This window comes from Pinus tabuliformis, chromosome 1_2 (genome assembly GCF_031772625.1).
Source record: "Pinus tabuliformis cultivar Carrire ecotype Pingquan chromosome 1_2, CPIR1, whole genome shotgun sequence".
NCBI classification, from domain to species: Eukaryota; Viridiplantae; Streptophyta; class Pinopsida; order Pinales; family Pinaceae; genus Pinus; species Pinus tabuliformis.
In genome coordinates, this window is record NC_142298.1 from 150,828,305 (window position 1) to 150,839,796 (window position 11,492).

General features: G+C 33.2%; 1 non-coding gene across 1 annotated transcript; it reads right to left on the reverse strand.

The window, feature by feature from the left end:
* Positions 1–10,369: 10,369 nt before the first annotated feature.
* Positions 10,370–10,440, reverse strand: TRNAG-GCC (transfer RNA glycine (anticodon GCC)). Its single transcript has one exon. It is a non-coding gene; the product is annotated as a tRNA-Gly (tRNA).
* Positions 10,441–11,492: the final 1,052 nt, after the last annotated feature.

An 11,492-nucleotide genomic window follows, 5' to 3' on the forward strand; every position in this document is an offset into this window, starting at 1 on the left:
CTCATTTTGGCTTAGCCTTAGTGATTTATCAATGAGTCCTGCAACACTAAAACACATATTTCACAACCCACAATATTCCCATTATATTATAACAAATGCATCATGAAGTTTTCATCTATCATACTCACAATCAATCCTATTATTTTTTGTGATTAAAAGAATGTACATTAAAAAAATCATCAACCAAGACCATGCACCTTCAAAACATGTTCTTGTTGACTTACATATAGCCCATCATAATCCACCTGACAGTGATTCATCCTTTTCCTTGGAAAAAGGGGAGGAGAGACCTAAAGGCATAAAACCTTAGTACTAAAATCTTATGATTGCAACTTCTAGAATTGTAATGGAAACACACTTTTCTATACATACGAGATCAGTTACAAAACTGTAAAATGGAGTCGTAAATTATCTTTTTTGAAGCACCAAATCCACAAAGTAAAAAATTACTCCAATGAAAAGGCTTGTTTGCCTTATCAATTTACATTCAAAGTAGGTTATCTTCCAATTGGAGACTGTGGGTAGAAATTTGAACAAGGAATCTACATAAGCAATGAGATGGCATATTTATGAACATTATTGATATGAGCACAGTACCAACAATGTGAATACTCACAAAAGAAAGTATGCAAATATTAGAGGAGATTGCGGAAAATGTCCACATCTCTATAAACTCATTTGTACTAAGACATATATAAAGAGTAAAAACTATGGGAGAGTGGTCATGTTTGACCCATTATATGCAAAAATTGTTTTCATACAAGGAAATATGTTTATTCCAAAGTAACAATTGCATTTCTAATGTTCCATGTAAGTATCCACAAGTATCCAAATATGTGATTGCATGGATACAAGGAAAGAACTCTCTACCTCTCAATGATAACTATGTCCTCCTACAAGTACTTCAACTAGTAAAGGGATGTGAAGGCAAGAACCTCAAAGAAAAAGGAACTACAAAATACAAAAATAAAAAGTATCCAAAGATGCAATTGCATGGATACAAGGAATATAAAAATACACTTCATCCCCCCTCTACCTTTATAGAATAGATCTAGGGGAATAACAAAAAGATCCATAGAGAATAGGATTATAGTGGGAAAAATAAAGATGATAAGCAAAAAAATAACCAGCAACAAAATCTACTAATTTGAACATGTGTCCACATGTACTCAAAAATTAGAGGAAACAAAAGAACCTAGCTTGATTGATTATGCACTTGATAAAATGGTATTTACTTCTTTAGTAAAAAGGAAGAAAATATCACCCTCTTTTCTATTGTCCTTTGGAATAAATCCTCTATGTATGGCATTGGGGTTTTGTGCTACACTCTATGCTTACTCTCCAACATTAAAATAAGAGTTCCAAAATTTGTTTCTAAATATGACAGATTTGTTTGAGCTTGGACCAAACCTAGTCAAATATTATCAAGTTCGACCAAGATGAGATGAGCTTAATTATGTTTGCCTAAGCTAGTCAACAAGCTTGACCCAGGATTTTGAAAAGTAAGTTTGATAGAGATGACTGCTTTGACATATTTTGACAAATTTTCCCTTTTCGTATGTCTCGAAGAGAGAATTTGAACTAGTCTCCTCTTACCACAATGTGGCTAGATAAACGAAACAAATTAGAAACAATAATATCCACTAAGAGACTGCGAGTGAGGGGCATTTATTCTACCAAAAGATGCTCAAAACTTGCATCTAAGTCCAACCATTATTTTTTGCGTTGTTGCATCCATAATTACAAACACAATTTTTCCATCAAAGGTGCATGAACACTAATATGTCCAATTTCTGCACCTCACTTCATACATATCAAAATACTTCATAATTCATACCTTTTATCCACAACCAACCAACAATTCATACAAATAAGTGTTTCAAATTGTTTATGTGCACATTTGGTTTTGTTGTACTTACACGTGGACTGGTATTCTAGTGATTTGACTATGCTCATACTATGTGTTAAAGTTAAGTTATGCATCTGATATTAGTACATTGGTATTGTTGGTATTGTTACATGGTTATGCGTTTGTTGGATTATGTTGTGGTTTATGATTTGTGCATTAGGGTTAATTGTGCCTAATTTATTTATGATTTTGTGCAATTGTGATATTATGCCTATGTTTCTGGTGAAATTGTGAAATGTGGAGCTTGGGTAAGTGATGTCACTTAGCGAGAGTGTTGAGTGACATTACAAGTGGCACCAAAGCCAAGTTGTAGCACTAAGCCTGCATGGACGAGAGACAAAGAACACAGACATAGCCCAGGGGCAAAATTTTGGAATGGTTTCCATCTGCTTGACAAACTAGGGACAACAATTTGACCCAATCTATTTTAAATTAGCAATATTCAGTTTTCCAGGGTATTTTTAGCATTTGAAAGAGGTATGGTTTCTAGAAATTACAGGTATGGGTCTCTATTTTGACAAGAGGTATTCATAATTTTGGGGAATTTATGACAATACAGGAGGTGTTCGGAATGGCCGTGTTACAAAGGCCTAGAATCTATCGATGAAATGCATGTGTATGGCATCGAGATAAATGATTCCATGTTGGCTAGTGTGATCTATACCTATGCAACCCTTTCAAATATGTAAAAGGGAAACCCTGCTTATGATAATATTGAGAGAGCCAAGAGCCCAAGTGGGACTACATGGACTAAAGACGAAGCATATGGGTGAAATGTTTAACAGGTTTATAAAATGTTTGAATCACATGGAAATGTATTCTTATGGAATCCAATGATTAAAGAGTATGCAAGGAAATGGCTAGGTGAGGAAGTCCTTGGCCTTTTCTCTCAAATGTTGGAGAGAAATATATAGTCAGACAATGTCACCTTTCCCACTGTGCTCCAAGCATGCACCAGAATTTTTTCCCTACAAGAGGCCCAGGGGATCCATTATTACATAGCCAAGAATGGGTTGCAAACATAATTTTCCTTGTTCCAAACAATTAATTAATTTATATTAGTCAATGTCCTATGTCAGATGACCCTACCCTTTAGAAAAGAGTGGTTAAAATAAATTTTATAATATCGACCACCTTTAAACTATAACCCAAGGCCATCATTTTAACACCAACATAGATCCATCTTAAATACAAATTTGACATGAGACGAGAGGGATCCAATTTCTTCACATGAATTTTTTTTTATGAGCCCACATTATTTAAATGTTTTGTATGGTTTTTTTTTATTATTATTATTTGGGCCGACATAAACAAAATTTCAACTTTGATGACGGATGGACAATGTTACACATCATACTGGGTTGTAGAATGAGCCTCTCGACTCAAAAATACTCAGGCTTGGAGATTTATGAAGCTATGTGCTTCTTCTTGCTCTTGTTGCTTAATGGAATTTGCTCTATTTTCTTATCCTCTATTTAATCTCTATGTTTTGCATTCTGCAACTCATTCCCTTGTTTCCTTAATATGATTCATATATCATTTGTTCTACATTGAAACCTTCAAATATTCCTAAGTTTCAAACATGCCCAATCTTCAAACCTGCAAATATCTCTTACCATCCTTATGTATTATTACAATTTTGTTAACTTCTGGTTCTACTTTTTGCTTGAGCTAGTCCTACCTTTTTTTATATTCTTGTCATTCTTCATTTTCCATGCGCATGGTTATTATACTTCAGAATTACATAGATATTTACTCTGTGTCCTCCTGTTGGAAGTTTCAAGGTTGAGATCTATTTCAAAGTCAAGTAATATAAGTGCAGAAAAATCCATTTTGACCTGCCATATAACCCATAGAGTCCTGGACCTGGATCATAACATAAAAGAACACCTTTACCCTTGTTAGCATGATGTCGGCTACATGTTTAGATTTAACAATGTATTTTATCATTATGACCTACCCAAGAAACCTTTACAATTTAAATTTCACCTACAAACACCCATCTAAGTCTTTATTAGATAAAAGTCTCTGATTAATGTCTCCAAGGTTCAAAGTTGAAATGGTTTCTAACCTAGGATTGAGAAAAGGTGTATTGGTAAAGGTAATTTTAATGCTTGGGAGAGGTGCAAGGTTCAAATATCTCTCCCCTCATGTTAACCTGGGTTTGCAGCACAATAATGCGACATTGGGGTTTGTAACAACTTTGGGTCACTTAGTATTTAAATGGATACAACTGTTGCTTCACTAATACACTAGAAATGCTGAAATATGAAAGCAATTCTCCTTGGACATCAAATATGGAATCTTTTTCCACTTATCATTAAGTTAAAGAACATTCATCTCAAGCATTCTTATTAAATTTTACTTAAATATAAGAGTCCTTACCTGACCTACATGGGGACAAGAAAGGAGCCATTTTTGACAGAAGTGATAGAATAATAGTTAGAACAATAGTCTAAACTATTCTACAGATTACCAAAAAGGACATAACAAATTAAACATGGTTCTAGCATTTATACAATACCTCAGTGTGTGATGGCCAAGAAAAGAAGATGATAAATCCAAATCTAACTAATACGCTAGATATGTAGAAATCTACATGCAATTCTCCTTGGACACTTCAAATATGAAACCTTTTTGACTTACCATCAAGTTGATTTGTTTCAGTGTGATCGTTATTAAGTTAAAGAATATTCATCTCAAACATTCTTGCTACAGTTTACTTAAATATAATAGCCCAAACTTGGCCCACCTAGGGGCAGAAGAGGAAACCTTTTGGACAGAAGCAAATGAATCATAGTTAGAACAATGGTTAAACTATTCTATATAGCACTAATGAGGATATGGAAAATTAAACATGGTTCTAGCATTTATAAAGTACCTTTATGAGTGATGGCCAAGCAAAGAAACATATAAATTGAAATCTAACTCCAAGATTTTGTGAAACCGTCCATCAAAGTCTCCACAAAACTCAATCTAATGTGGACAATTAGAACAAATAAGCAACACTAATGAGTTCAGTGCATATTGGATTTGTATAAAATTCTATAACATACAGATATATGTTGACTCCTATATAAGAGAATATATATATATATATATATATATATATATATATATATATATATATATATATATATATATATATATCTATATATATATATATATATATATATATATATATATATATAAGATCTCTTCTGAAGAAGAGATAGAAGTACAACCAAATAGCCAGATAGTTTTGGCCAAACAGAGGTCTTCACTTGTAAGTTGTAGCATAGACCCTACAGAACCCAATTTACTATCGAAACAAAATTTACAAGCACTCCTGGATTAGAGCATGTGAGTTTTCTAATACTTCCTACAAAGCATACAAAATATTTTCCAATACTTTCCACTATCTAAAAACAACACTACAAAAAATCTCCTTAACAAGACATCAGAATATCCAAATACAGAGTTAGTGCCATACAAAATTTCATCCAAGTAGATGTCAAAACCTTTGAATTTTGATGCTTTAGTGGTAGATGAAGTTTGAAATTTTTGTATATCTCCTTAGGTTTGTCATAGAAACTCTTTTTTAGGATGACACTTGTACATATCATCAAACAAGGCTTCCAAATTACCAAGGACCCTATTTTTAAAGTCCTCACCCTTTTGTTGGCTACCATCCAAGATTTTGATAGCATAAACAATCAATTCCAAGATACTGATGGCTTTCTGTTAAAAAATGGTGCGCTACTATGCTATCATTTCCTCCCACTCCATGGTAAAAGATTTCAATTGATGGAGTTCAACCAAATTTCTTTTGTTGGAGAAACTTTGTTACAACTACGAGGATAATTATCCAAGATTGGCTGCTCACTTTGGCATGCTGAGCCATGAAAGAAAAAAACCAATCTTGTGAATTAAAAGGATTTCCCTCTTGGTAACTTCTTGTTGCAACCAAGGCTTGTCCACTGGCAAGCTTGATCTCAATGCATAAATCACTCAGCCATCTTCAAGGGCAGAGAATTTGACACATTGGGAGAGAGTTGAAGAAAACAAAGGTGGCAGATTGTCTTCATGCTAAGAATTTGATGAGGGATGGCTATTGTTAACTTTAGGACATATGTTTAGACATTTGTGTCTATTGTGTCTAATTTTACTTGTCCATTAGGTTCACATAACCCGATCCTATATATGTAGTCACATGAATTTATCCACATGTGAATAATCACATGTATTTATCCACATGTGAATAATCACGTGGTCAAACATATTTATCCACATGTGATTATCTTCTAGGAACTTATAAATTTTTATTTTTCCAACTACCTTGCTTACCCTGCCTATCATTTGTAATCTATATATTGGAGGTATGTGGAGTGCATTTTGTAAGAGAAATGTGACAAAGGTTGTGGTTGTCATCATGCGCCATTGAAGATTATTTTATAGAAAAAAACTATTCCCATACCCACTTTCTAATTGCATGTTTTGATGTTTTGATTTGAATTAGCAGAAGATCATTTCCACATTGACAAACAACAACAACAATTGGAGAGAGATGACACACTTGTAAGGTTGGTCCTCATGAGTTGGATTTTCCTTATGAGCCCTTCCTTCTATTTTGGATTTGTAGGGGTTATTTTTCATTCATGAGTTAGGGCATATACCATAGAGCATCTTCTCTTGTAAGATAGTGGGTCATACATCCCTCTGTGGCACATTTATGCCTAGAAGTTACAATTGTTGAGTAGGGCTGCACTTACCAAGGATCATTTATTGCTAAGCAGGTGGCTGCATTTACTTTAGGAGTTACACTCCCTAAGGGATTTAATTAGCCAAGAATGGTGCACTCCTTGAGGCCATTAATGGCCAATTTTTAACCCCCTCCTCTTGTCTTATAAAAAGACAGAGGGCACACTAATATTTAAAACTATAGAGTTGTTTGTGTTGTATCTTTCAGACATGTGTAGAGCTTGAGCATGATGCCAAGCTTCTATAATACTTTTTTTTTACGAGTAATATAAAAACAATGTGATTGTTCATTGCCATCCAGAACATTTCATATTGTTGCATGACTTTATATCAATCCCTACTTAGCTTCTATAGCTTGCTGTCATAATTTTCAAATTGTAGAATTTATGTCGAGTAGACATTATTTATCTGCTGTTGTAAATTAGCTCATGAAATGCAGTCTTTGCACTCCTGAATATTTCAGTATTTTAGTATATACTCATCTAAAGTTTTGATAGGTGAAATATAAATGTTAAAGTTTTAGGAGCTGTAAAGTTCATTCCTTGAGTAAAGATATGAAAAATGGTGTAGAAAATTTACATGGTATCAAAGTTGTGCATACGAAATCTCTTAGCAAATCCATGTATGGATGGGATTGTTTTACATGAGATAGAGCTTAACTCTGGTTCAGATCAAATCTCTTTAAATTTAAAAGAGGTTTACATCTTAGATGATCCCTCTCGATCTTTGTTAGATCCAAAGTTAAGATAAATCTAGACTGGTATAGTTTGTGTAATGTTCTATAGAGTAGATTCTGGCTTGAGGTACGTCACTCACCAAGAAGTAAGTCAAATAGCTATGCACATTTTTATTTATTTGTTTTTTTTCATCTTAAGTTTTATTAATAGCATATGGTTTTATTTTGTTATATATATCTATATCTATCTATCTATCTATATATATATATATATATATATATATATATATATATATATATATATATATATATATATATATATGGTGTCTATAAACAAAACAAAATAAGGGGCACTTCGAAGGTAGGTACACTTAGTTGGGTTTTCGGTAATGGAAGGAGGAATTGCCCTGTCCCCTAAACACAGAAAAAAATAAGAAGAAGCAACTCATATTTGTCCATCGCTATGGTTGGGTGTAAGTATTTACGAATGCTAACCTTATTTTAATCATCTCTATGTTTATGCAATGACCATGGTACTGAATGCATTGTAGATATGATGGTTGGAGGGATCCTGGTGAGATTTCTCTGCTGGGAGGCAGAGGAATGTAAGGAAAATTCATTTCTCTCTACTGTGATTGTGTTATTTTTAATTTTGTTGTTAATGTTATATTTTTTTATTATTGTTGTTGCCATTGTTATATTATGTTTTTTCATTTGCAAGTTTTGTGTCGTGCCTCTTACAAAAGCCACTGTGAATCTCGTATTTCAACAGGTAAGGACTGTAATTACTAAGTTTTTTATTCTAATGGTAAATTTTGCTCATTATGGCCTTCCTCAAAGTCACACTAATAGGTAAAACTTATAACTATTATACTGAGCACAACATAGTATCATAAATATAGATTAACTAAGTTCAGTTCAGAATGTACCGTGAGTACATATTGCGTTTAATCAGATGCAAAGAATCTTAACTCGATGTTTTTTATTGACTAATAAAAATATAAATAAAAGTTCAAGTTCTACGAACTCTCTGTTGTACGCCTTGTTGCATGAGTTCTCTTCATTACATTCCAAACAGGATTGGGTGGGGATGTTGTGGAGGTTACTGTTCAATTCCACCTCATCATGGTCACGTATTTTAATTCTCAATGTTTATTTCTTGGTTTTGTTAATGGGGATGGATGGGAGATGTGATAGAGCCTTTTACACTCTTACAATGATAATACAGGAAGACATAAATCATTTGTTGAGATCAAGCATGATAAGGAACTTCCCAGTGCTGATATAGGAGCCCATTTAGCATATGTGTTAATAACATTAAGAGCTGTTGTAACTGTAGTTGCATGTTGTTTGGCTTTATCTATCTCATTGATCTTCACAGCACCTTAAGCTACTACCAAATGTTGATAGAATAGTTGCACAAAAGTGAGTCTGTCTATCAGCTTTTTCAAGCATGCAAATTAAAATCTAATTTTAACATGAATTTTTCCCTTACCTTATGTAAAAGAGGCACAAATTTCTGATAAAGAATGTGTCAATCTATACAATAACTACCGACATTGATATCCTATGAAAGATGGGAAAGCAAGAACTTGAGCAAGGGAGATGATAGTTTTTCCTATATATATACATATATATATGAATTGAAAGTAAACAATTTCATGGTCAAAACATTTCAATGGTGAGCTTCTTAGTATGAGGGAGTTTTATAATTCCTTGTCACCTTAACATGGAGTTGACACACACACACAAGATGTGTATGTCCATATTAACTCCACATCTATCATGTGATGAAAGGGATCAAGTCCCTCGAGGTGAAAACTAGATTGAGAAATCTCAAGCAAAGTTTTGCACCTCGAGGGATTGGATGCCTCCCAATGCATGAAAGATTTGGAGTTAAGATGGATACACACTAGTTTAAATCTCTTGTTTGGTCTTGCTCTTTTATAGTGGGTCTCAATTGTCTCTAATAAAATAGAAACATAATAGTGTTTGTCTTTTGGTATTATTCTAGTGTTTAATATTTTGTAATATTTGAGCACAATTTCTTTTTTTTCATTTCTTTTGATTTTAAATTCTTTACATATTTTGTCTCTTTTATTTCATGGATTTTAAAATCTAACAAAAATACGTTTCCAATTTTTATTATTCTCATTGTAATTGTAATATGCGATAAGATTTGTGTATTCCTCTAAATTAAAAAATCATATATAGATATGGCTCTCCATTTACATTTTAAACCTCTTTCTTTGCCATCTTTGGTGGCTTTCAACTATCTCTAATATGGGATAGAAACATAAATTATTTGTAGGCTTTCTACTGTCTCCAATATGGGATAGAAACATAAATTAAATAATCTTTTTTAGTGTAATAGTATATTTTTTTGAAAATCATTTTTTTCCCTATCTTCTTTGAAATAAAATCATTAGTAGTTATTTTTTGAAAATCCCATGTAGGGTCAAGAAAAAGATCTTGACCTACCTTAAAATATGATACATTTTATTAGCATTCGCCGTTGCCGGGGATCAAACTCGGGCCGCGCGCGTGACAGGCGGGAATACTCACCACTATAATACAACGACAACACGACCAGATTTCAACTCAGCATTTTTACAGGTTGACAGTAGCTAATACCCACCACCATACTACATAAACTATTAACCACTCAACATTTTTACCGGTGGACGATTTCAACTCAGCATTTTTACAAGTTGACAGTAGCTAATACCCACCACCATACTACATAAACAATTAACCACTCAACATTTTTACCGGTGGACGCTGAGAAATACTTCCGGAAAAACAATTTCCGGTGGCATTTTTAGTTCGTCGTGATAATCTCTTCCACAATTTCCGTCAACGGGCATTTTTACAGGTTGACAGTAGCTAATACCCACCACCATACTACATAAACTATTAACCACTCAACATTTTTACCGGTGGACGCTGAGAAATACTTCCGGAAAAACAATTTCCGGTGGCATTTTTAGTTCGTCGTGATAATCTCTTCCACAATTTCCGTCAACGGGAAAACCAAAACGCCCTGCACCAGCCGGGAATCGAACCCGGGTCTGTACCGTGGCAGGGTACTATTCTACCACTAGACCACTGGTGCAGCTCTTATTCTGGTCTTTATTTTTTATAATTTTTTTGTTTTCTAAATCAGGGTTGTATTGATTTTTACTTTATACATGGTATCGTACAAATTGGTAAAAAAATATTTATTATCATTTTGTATTTAACTTTTATTTACTTATTTATATATAGTTATAAGCTTTTGAAATTATTTTGATATTTATAAAAATATATTCTATTTCATAATAATTATAACCCAACATAAGCATACTCCTCCCTATACAATTACACTTGGAAATTTTAGGTACACAATCTCTTTCTATTGGGAAACTTTATTCATTTATGTATACTCCTCCATGTACCACTACAGTTGGAAATTTTAGGAACACAAGGGAACTTTATTCATTTATGTTATTTTTGTTTATTGTATTTATCCATTTTTATTCAAATTTATATTTATATTAGTATATTAATACATGAATTATTAAAATAGACATATATATTTCGTGATTTATTGTGTTGAATGAATAAACAATATAAATTTATTCATTTAAAATTTTTAGATTAAAAATTTGGCTATTATCGTTTGCTTTGGGTAGTTCAATTGGTAATGGTCATGAAAATGAAGTCTCAATGAATCGGAAGTCTTGGGTTCACATTTTGTGCTATTCCCCTGATCGGGATGAAAAGTTGGACATGATGAAGATGTAGTCATACAAAACTGGGCCACTATCATACTTGGCAGTGATAACTAAAATAATTTCATGTCTCGTGATTTTCTATAGTGTATCTAGCTTCCTACAACCTCCCATTACTTTCCCTATTCTTGGTTAGTTACAACAACATGGTCTTTGCTTGCTCATTGACCAATGTTTTATAGTTACTTTTGTTGCTATCTACTATGACGAGTTTCCACTAGGATGTTCATACTTCATGTTGAGCCTGTCTTACCAACAACAACATATAACACTTTATGATGTTCATTGTAATGCCTACACTCTTTTCAAAGACAATCAAGTGTATGAAAATATTTTTTCCAATTGAACACCCCTAAGGGATGCTATCTAATAGTGCAAACTTCATAATCTGTCT